At 39.5% G+C, this 9594-nt stretch overlaps 1 long non-coding RNA gene across 1 annotated transcript; it reads right to left on the bottom strand.

Moving 5' to 3' along the window:
• Positions 1-4455: 4455 nt before the first annotated feature.
• On the bottom strand, positions 4456-9153 carry LOC129050846 (uncharacterized). Its single transcript, XR_008514697.2, has 3 exons — positions 9047-9153; positions 5787-5906; positions 4456-4659 (listed from the first exon to the last, which is right to left on the bottom strand). It is a non-coding gene; the product is annotated as an uncharacterized LOC129050846 (long non-coding RNA).
• Positions 9154-9594: the final 441 nt, after the last annotated feature.

Here is a 9594-nt window from a genome sequence, read left to right as displayed (position 1 = left end):
CAAATCGTGGACTCCATGAAACCAACATCAATGAGATTACTAATTCGATATCAATAATACTTCAAAATCCACATCACTAAGGCCATAGCTCCTCTACTCCACAATTCATTCCATAAACTCCTTAATGAGCCTATAGATTTCATGTTGTTGAATCTTTAGATGCCTTTCAATGGAATCACAGACTTTTATGTCTAAGCTATGGATCCCTTCCTTTTGACTGATACATGCATGCTCTTCTACAGATGTAGCAGACCACCTTCCGTAGTGTCACTGTGCCATTCATGTGTTCAGCCTCATAGACTCTGGCCTTTATACATCCATGTGTGTAGGGACATTGTAACCTAAAGCCTAAATTCAGATCTGTGTGTGTGATTATATATGGAAACAAGGGATAGCTATAACAAGGCAGAAATGTTGTGGTGTCAAATACATGAATTAAGCACACCCAGATCACCTAAAATGGTACAAATAGTCTGATTCCTATCATTTATTTTCCATGTTCACCTTCCTAACAAGGTATAGAAATTAAATGTTGTAGAAACCCCTAAATTCCCCCTCTGCCTGCAAAACCAAAAACTGAGCTCAGAGTATGTGAAAGATAACAGTTTGAAACATATTTAGAAGAAAATATGAAAATTGCCAATTACATAATATTTTGACATATGTATGCCAAGCATCATGAAGGCCAAGACATCTCTATCTTCTGTCATTAACAATATGAATTGGTATCCCAAAAGGAAATATGTAATTTGAGTCACACTTTTAGTGAAAGACCTAAAGGCAAGTCCCCTAAAGGACACTCTCTTAGTCACATTTTGAGGTGAATTGTTGCACTGAGTTAGTGGTTTCTAAATAAGAAAATTTATCCCAAAATGAGGATAAATATGGAATTGTCATCATTTAAGTTAGTGGTTATAGTCATATACATTTGTGTGTTATAACAGGCTTACAAAAGAGTTGTAATTTAAATATAAGGCATTACATTACATATTTAAGTAAATTTTACTTTTGAAAGAGAAAAGGTCAGTATATTTCTAAAATACACTTTGTATATTACTGAAAAGAAAAAGAACCAGAGTACTAATCAGTTGAGTGTTAATAAAGGAAAGAAATGATAATAAATAAATATATGTGGGAGTGAGACAGGACATCCAGGTTGGCAGTGTGAGGAGGCTGACAAATCACCTTCCCCAAATCCATGATAAAACTGGGCAAAGTTGACAAAAGCAGTCACTTAAAGTCTGTGGAAATTGATCAAATGCACACAGCAGAGAAGTACTTATCCAGACAATCTAATACATCTTTGTTAGAGTAGTGAGTTTTGAGGCATTTTACTTTGGACTTGCTCCCATTTTCTCCCAGCTCTGTGGCATAGAATTTCTACCTGAATGTGCTGGGCAGGCTGGGGACGCTATGCTTTGCTGCTCTGCTGGAGAGGCTGATTTCCCACAGAGTGTAGAGAAATCTATGCCAGGGGCAATGTTTTAAAGCCATAGTGATCTCAGTGGAGGGCTAACACTGCAGCTAGCCTGAGGTTGCAATGCTAATTGGATTAATAAGCAAAATGACAGAGCAAGCACACACTGCAGAGGAAACAGACTTCACAGAATTCATCCAGAAAAATCACTAAACAAACAAAAAAGACAAACCAAACAAACAAAAATAGCAACAAGGCCAGGCGCAGTGGCTCACACCTGTAATCCCAGCACTTTGGGAGATGCAAGTGGATCACCTGAGGTCAGGAGTTTGAGACCAGCCTGGCCAACATGGTGAAACCCTGTCTTTACCAAAAATACAAAAAATTAGCCAGGCATGGTGGCAGGTGCCTGTAATCCCAGCTACTCAGGAGGCTGAGGCAGGAGAATCGCTTGAACCTGGGAGGGGGAGGTCGCAGTGAGCCAAGATTATGCCATTGCACTCCAGCCTGGCCAACAAGAGTGAAACTCTGTCTCAAGAAAAAAAAAAAAGAAAAGAAAAGAAAGAAAGAAAAGCAACAAAACCACCTAGGTAGGGGTAACAGGGTTCAAAGTTACTAGAGTATATAATATAAAATACCAAACTTTGCACAATACATGTAAAGAAATAGGAAAGTGACTCATGCAGAAGATAAAAAGAAATCTATCAATAGAGACTCTTTCAGGGCAGGGAGTTAAGGCATTGTACCTAGCAAGAATGGACTTCAAAACAGCTATTACAAATATCTTCGAAGAACTAATAGAAATAATGTTTAAAGAATTAAAGAAAGCACCATGACAATGACACAAAAGGTGGATAATATCAATAAGGAGGTTGAAAGTATAAGCATGAATCAAATGTAAATTCTGCAGATGAAAAATACAATGACTAAAATGATCAGTTTACTAGAGGGACCCGACAACAGATTTGAGCTGGTGGAAGAAAGAACCAAGAAACCTGAAGACAGCTCAATAGAGATGAGCCAATTGGAGAATGGAAAGAAAAAGTAACATAGATAAATAAAGATAACTTCAGAGACCAATTAGAAACCATTAAGCTTATCAACATGAATTTAAGTCTATACCCAGAAGAGGAGGGAAAAAAGGGAGCAAAATAATATTAAAGAAATGATGGCTAAAAGTTTATTGAACTTCCAAGAAGTTTAACAAATCCGAAGTAGTTTCAACAAAGAGATCCACACCTAGACACATTAGGCAGGCTGTTGCAAATCAAATGCAGAAATAAAATCTTGAAAGCGGCAAAAGGAAAATGTCTCATCATCTACAAGTAAGCCACAGTAAGTTAATTATCTCACTTATCACCAGAGACAATGGAGGGCAGAAGTCAAAATAATGACACATCCAAAATGATGAAAGAAAAAAAGCAAAAACCACACTGTCAGCCAATAATTAGTTTTCTAGAATTGCAAAGGCAATGCTATTGTGGGAGGATAATCTTTTCAATGAATGGAGAAGTGTTACCTGATTTATGAAAGGACTGGCTTATAAAAAGCAATGAAAGAAAAATAATAAATTGGACTTCTTCAGAATTCAAACTTGCACTTCAGTAGACATCATCAAAAATTAAAAAAAAAAACACACAGTGGGAAAAAATGCTTCAAATCTCAAGCCTAATAAAAGATTTGTATCTAAAATATAACAGATGCTTTAAATTCAGTAAAAGGCAAATAACCAAATTTAACATGGGCAAAACATTTCAGTAGATATTTCTCCAAAGATAATATACTTATAATCAATAAGCAAATGAAAAGATGTTGAACATCATTTGTCATTAGGGAAATGTAAATTAAATCCATAATAGGATACCACTTTAGACCTACTATAATGGATACAATAATAAAAAAATTAATGACAGGTGGTGGTGAGGAGGTGGTGTGCCTGAGAGCCTTATACACTACTGGAGGGAAAGTAAAACAGTACAGCCATCTTGCAATATGAGTTTGGCAGTTTATCCAAAGAGTTAATGTAAATTTTAGCATATGACCCAGCAATTTCATGTCTAGATATTCACCCAAGATAAATTACAATAGACATCTACACAAATATTCATATGCCAATGTATATAGCCACGTTACTCATAAAGCCAAAATGTGGAAACAACACAACTATTCATTGACTAATTAACGAATAAGCAAATGCTGTATATTCACGCAGTGGAATGCTATTAGCCAACAAAAAAGGAATTAAGTGCTAAAATATGCTACAACATAGCATAATATGCTCAGAAATGTATGCTAAGTGAAAATAGCTAAACACACTATACCACCTACTTTGTGATTCCATTTATATAAAATGTTAGAGGTGGAGGGAAGAGGATTTGTGGGGAAATTGCTGGAACATGTGGGCTCATCGATGAGGGTCTGTGAGTTCAGTGATCAGGGTTTCTAGTGCTAGTGTTATTGAACTGTGGGGCCAATAATGTTGTTATATGGGGTTGGTTACACTTCAGAATCAATAATATTGATAATCAAAATGTGTAAGCTCAAAGATAAGGATCATATTATAACGGATAGCAGATTACTGGGTCAGTAATAGGGTATAGATTAGATTGTGTTGGTATGCAGGCAAGTGAGGCGGAGACTATCGTCAGGGATGTGGTTCTATGTTATGGGAGCCATTGTGTTAAAGGTATAGAGCTTTGGGTTCAGGGAGGTGTTAACTATGGGATTAGTGAGGTGGAGTCTATAGTTTCAATGATAAGACTCCAGAGATAAGAGGATAATGTTGCCAAGTGGTATTTTAGGCTGCATGGTATGACATTTGTGGATAAGTAAAGTGGATGTTAAGTCAAGTGATCAGTGATGTGGTATTTATAAGTTTAGATATGGGAGGTCAGTGATGGAGAATATTCTAAATGTGGGGTCAGTGATGGTCAAACAGTGAACTATGTAGTCATTTATTGCTGTACAACAAATGACCACAAACTTAGCAGCTAAAAACAATACATATTTATTACCTTAGAATTTTTGTGGCTCATAAATCAGAGCTTTGTTTATAGGTCTGTCTACTTAGGGTTTCACAGGCTGCTATCACGGTGTCAGAGAGGCTGCATTCTCATCTGGACCTTGATTAGGAAAGGATCTGCTTCCATGTTCACTGAGGATTTTTGTTGCATTGATTTCTTTGTAGCTGTAGGACTGAAGACCCTGGCTTCTCTTTGGCTATCAGCTGGAGGCTCCGTCAGCTGTAAGGGCACAGGGTTTCTGGAATATAGGGCCAGTATGAAGCCACAGGAAACCCATCCGTGCCTATTTATGTTTCCAAGTCTGTGTTCGTTATACCATCTCTCCCAAGTGTGTTCCTATCTAAGAAGACACACCTTGATTCTCAGATGTATGGTTGGAATTCTGGGAATGGGAGGAACTGGAAAAGTTTCTCTACGTTTGTAGAATGTAACAGGATCTGTTCCTTCAGATTCTGGAGTCTGTGAAAGGAAACTTATCTTCCTCTCAGTCAGCTATGAGGGTCTTTCTTAGATAAGGGGAGAAATCTGGGGTCTGAACGTGAAGATGTGGGGAATGTGTCAATATTTGGAAGTGCATATATTCCTGTCAGTGCACCTTGGCTCACTCAGATTCCCAGTGTGCGTCAGGAGCACCGTGTCCTCTGCACAGTTTCCCCTCCCCCAGCCAGCCCAAGTGCTCCTGGGAAATGTTTGTGACTTCAGTATAGGACCCTGTGCAGTAGCCATTGATTGGATTGTATAGGTTACTTTACAGACGTAAAAACTGAGGGGACACATTCATGGTTGCTCTTTGGAAAATGCTGTAAATCAGTAAGTTAGGTCCGAAGACATTAATCAGTTTCCAAAACGTGATAGGCAGATTCCATCTGTACCACAAAACTATAAATCCTTTACAACTCCAGTTGTCTCCTATCTTTTTCATCATGTTATGTTTTCTTTGTCTTTTTTTTTTTTTCCTGAGACAGAGTCTCACTCTGTCACCCAGGCTGGAGTGCAGTGGCTCACTGCAACCTCTGCCTCCCGAGTTCAAGCAATTCTCCTGCCTCAACCTCCTGAGTAGCTGGGATTACAGTCGCCTGCCACCACAACAGCTAATTTTTATATTTTTAATAGAGATGGGGTTTCACCATGATGGCCAGGCTGGTCTTGAACTCCTGCCCTCAGGTGATCCACCCGCCTCAGCCTCTCAGCCTCCCAGAGTGCTGGGATTACAGGCATGGGCCACCGGGCCTGGCTCCATTGTGTTATGTTTTGATGTTGTGGGGCCAAGGAAACCTTCCTTTTCCCTCAACCTAAGCAAATCCTAGTTCAGAAAAGCTTTGGTGTTGTCAGGTGGAGTGTTTTACCCAGGCACTCTGGATTCAGCCTTTTTCCAGGGCCTTGGGCTCCTGCTTTGTGTAGGGTGGGGAGCCAGGAAGAGCTTTGTGGTGAGAAGGGTGAAACTCCCAGGAATATTTGCTGGATGCCTAAGAGATTGAAAGGCAATTAGAGAATTAATTCATGTATTAACCATGTCCAGACAGTGCACAATACCTAATTCTACAGCTAATGAAGCTTCAAAAACCAAAACCAACTTTGTCACCAGAATCCAGTTGGATGGAAGGGTTTGGAAAAGCTTTGGGATGTTGGGAAATGGCAAGAGGCATGTGCCCAGATAGTTGTGCCAAGTGAAAACCAGTGCTTCCTTCTCTGTGGGCCCTCTCTGGAGTCGTCTTTGACTCACCAATATCTGATATGTAGTGGGTGATCTAGGGTTACAGTACTTTACAATCACAAGAATGATAAGGTGTGCCTGACTATAGCCAGAGCAAAGCAAAGATCAGAAAGGATGCAGAGTCTGTTGTGATCACTGAAGGATATCTGAAATAATTTGAATCATGACTATTTCCCAGCTCAGGTGGCCCCATATTTCTAACCAGAAACAGGGCTGGATTTGGGGGAGCTGCATTTTTCTTAATGTTTAGCAGCCTAGGGATGGTCTGGGTCCTATGATCCTGTGGACAAGATGACCCTAGTCTGAGACAACTTTCTTTTTTTCTTTTTCTTTTTCTTTTTTTTTTGAGATGGAGTCTCGCTCTGTCGCCCAGGCTGGAGTGCAGTGGCGCAATCTCAGCTCACTGCAACCTCTGCCTCCCAGGTTCAAGCAATTTTCCCTGCCTCAGCCTCCTGAGAAGCTGGGATTACAGGCATTCACCACCATGCTTGGCTATTTTTTTTTATTTTTTAGTACAGACAGGGTTTCGCCATGTTGTCCAGGCTGGTCTTGAATTCCTGACCTCAGGTGATCTGCCCGCCTCAGCCTGCCAAAGTGCTGGGATTACAGGTGTGAGCCACTGCGCCCAGCCACTAGGACAAGTTTGTAAACTGTCTCCCCCAAATTACATTGGGGATATAGAGTCACCTGCATTTTTTTCATCTTTTGGGCATGTTCATGAGGGAGATACAGTCTGATGATGAGTTCACAAGTTAATTGTCATCATTTTTCTCAGTTTCCTTTACACCAGCCACTAACTCTATCTACTTGTTAGCTTTGTTGTTTTATTTTTTGGAATATTTTTACAATTAAAGTTTTTAAGAGAACTTTTTGGAATAAATTTAGATTTGCAAAAAACTTGGGAAAATTGTATAAATATCTTATATATCTATGGTACATTTGTCAAAACTGTGAAATTAACATTGGTGCAATACTATTTTTATTTTTATTTTTTTGAGACAGAGTTTTGCTCTTGTTGCCCAGGCTGCGGTGTAATGGTGCGATCCCGGCTCACTGCAACCTCCGCCTCCCAGGTTCAAGTGATTCTCCTGCTTCAGCCTCCTGAGTAGCTGGGATTACAGGCACGTGTCACCATGTCCAGCTAATTTTTAAATATTTTTAGTAGAGATGGGGTTTTGCCATGTTAGCCAGGCTGGTCTTAAACTCCTGACCACAGGTGATTCACCCGTCTCGGCCTCCCAGAGTGCTGGGATTACAGGCGGGAGCCACTGCGCCCGGCCGGTGCAATACTATTTAAACTATGAACTTCATTGGGTTTAATAAGTTTTCCCACCCATACCTTTTTCATTTCCCTGATTCAATCCAAGATAATAACAGATCACATTGAGGCCTCGTTTAGGCTGCCTTGGCTATTAGAGGCTACTTCAGATTGCTTCATGTGTCCTTTTGAAATATCCAGGATTATCTTGTGTTTTCTCTGCTCCTGACCTTCCTCCAAAGGGCTCTGGTTTCTTTTAATGAATAATTATGTTTAGAAACCAATGGTGTTTAGATCTTGGTTCCAGGTGTGCTCATTCTACTTTGTTTCAATGCTTCCAGGTCTGCTCAGGGGACAGAGCCAGAAAATCGTTGTATATAAGCATCTCTATAATTATGTCTGCATATGTGTATCTGAATATACATTATAGTAAACCTGGGCTGGGTGCAGTGGCCCACATCTATAATCTCAGCACTTTGGGAAGCTGAGGTTATTGTTTGAGGGAAGGAGTTTGAAACCAGCCTGGGCAACAAGAGAGACCCTATCTCTACAAAAAAATAATTTTAAATAAAAAAAAACCACAACATGAATTCACACTGATATCTCTGATCCTGTGGACAAGATGACCCCAGTCTAGGACACGTTTCTAAAGTGTCTCCCATCACCATAGAGTACAATGTAGCCCTTCTCCCCTTGCTTATGCGGAGGATTTGATGAGTTCCTTGGTGGTACTGAGAGGCCCTGGAATAGCAAATGGGAACAAGCAACTGGTCCTTGACCTATTTGTGGCCTCCTCTTGAGGAAAAAGGCTCGGTATGTGGTTAAGCCCAGGGTTCATGGCCTAAGAAAGTTTGTAGGTTGTATGTTGGGGGACGGATTGTGTTGAGGGCATAGCTATAGGCCCCTACTCTTCAAGTAAGTTCCAGCTACATACCTGCCTGGACCTGAGGATTTTTAGAATAGTGGGAGAGACTAGGGTCATTGCCTCACCATGGTGAGTTCTCACCAGGTGAGGGTGTAGGGGCATGATTTTGTCGAAGAAGAAGCATGGCTGGCTTTGAAGGACAATGATTGTGGGACTAATCTCTGAGCTCTTTGCAACATCCTACAGAGTTCTTTCATATTCTTGGACCTTTCCAGGGACAAGGGAATAGTCATAAGAATATTGGCATTCTCTTTGGGAATGTTGGTTTTTCTTTGGGAAATGGGTGTAGTTTCAGTACATTATTAATTTGCAATAGCACAACATTATAACTAAGGTTAATATATGACTATATACATATAAAACAATAACTACTCTGGTGGATCCTGTTGTTCCCCCTTAATCTATCTGAAATTAGTATAGTTAAGATCATCATTGATATGATTATTATTTGCATTTATATTAATAGTATAATTGAAATTAATACTACAATTGGGAATGAAGGGATGCTTGTAAGCCAGATATTTACAAGCCATGCTTATAAACTTATGAATAAGTTTATATTTTAATGGATATTTTGTGGTTTAAAAGAGGTAGATCCTCATTTATTAAAGCAGTGTTAATTATTGCTAATCTATTAGTAATTATAAATACTAACCATAGAGTAATGGTGATAAATACAATCCAAACACAAAATGTATCAAGCACTTACTCGGTTTTAGATATTTCAAGTGTATTCCATGTATTAAATATTTAATCTGGGTAGTCATCCTGTAGAGAGGTTCTATATTTTTCCATATTTCACAGTTGAGAAACCTGAGGCAAAGAATTATTGAATATCATGAGCTACTATAGCCATGAATTAATACCACTTGAATTTTAAACCAAGCACCTTGAGTCCAGATTTTACTTAACTTCTGTATTTCTCATGATGACTAAGAAATGCATATCAGAGTTACTAATATTATTTATCCACATTCTGTCAATATTATAAAGTTATATCAGAGAAGACAGAAGAATGGAAAGAAGGTATTTTCCCAAATCCTCTTTTGTTCCCTAGCTCCCACGTTCCTGGTGGCCTCTGTGTCCCCCTGCCTCTCAGCACTGTCTCTAGGCAGACCTGCTCTTATGCACTGTCACACCACCCATTGTTTACCTGCAAGGTGGCGAGTTTGGTGAGAATGTAGAGTCCTTCACCATGATGTCTTGCTACTATGGTGTAATTATGAAGAGGTGAAAATTCTACTTCTGGTGGTTAAG

The sequence above is a fragment of the Pongo abelii genome, chromosome 18, assembly GCF_028885655.2.
Source record: "Pongo abelii isolate AG06213 chromosome 18, NHGRI_mPonAbe1-v2.0_pri, whole genome shotgun sequence".
Lineage (NCBI taxonomy): Eukaryota > Metazoa > Chordata > Mammalia > Primates > Hominidae > Pongo > Pongo abelii.
The sequence above is the reverse complement of the archived record's forward strand: the minus strand, read 5'-3'. Positions and strand labels throughout refer to the sequence as shown.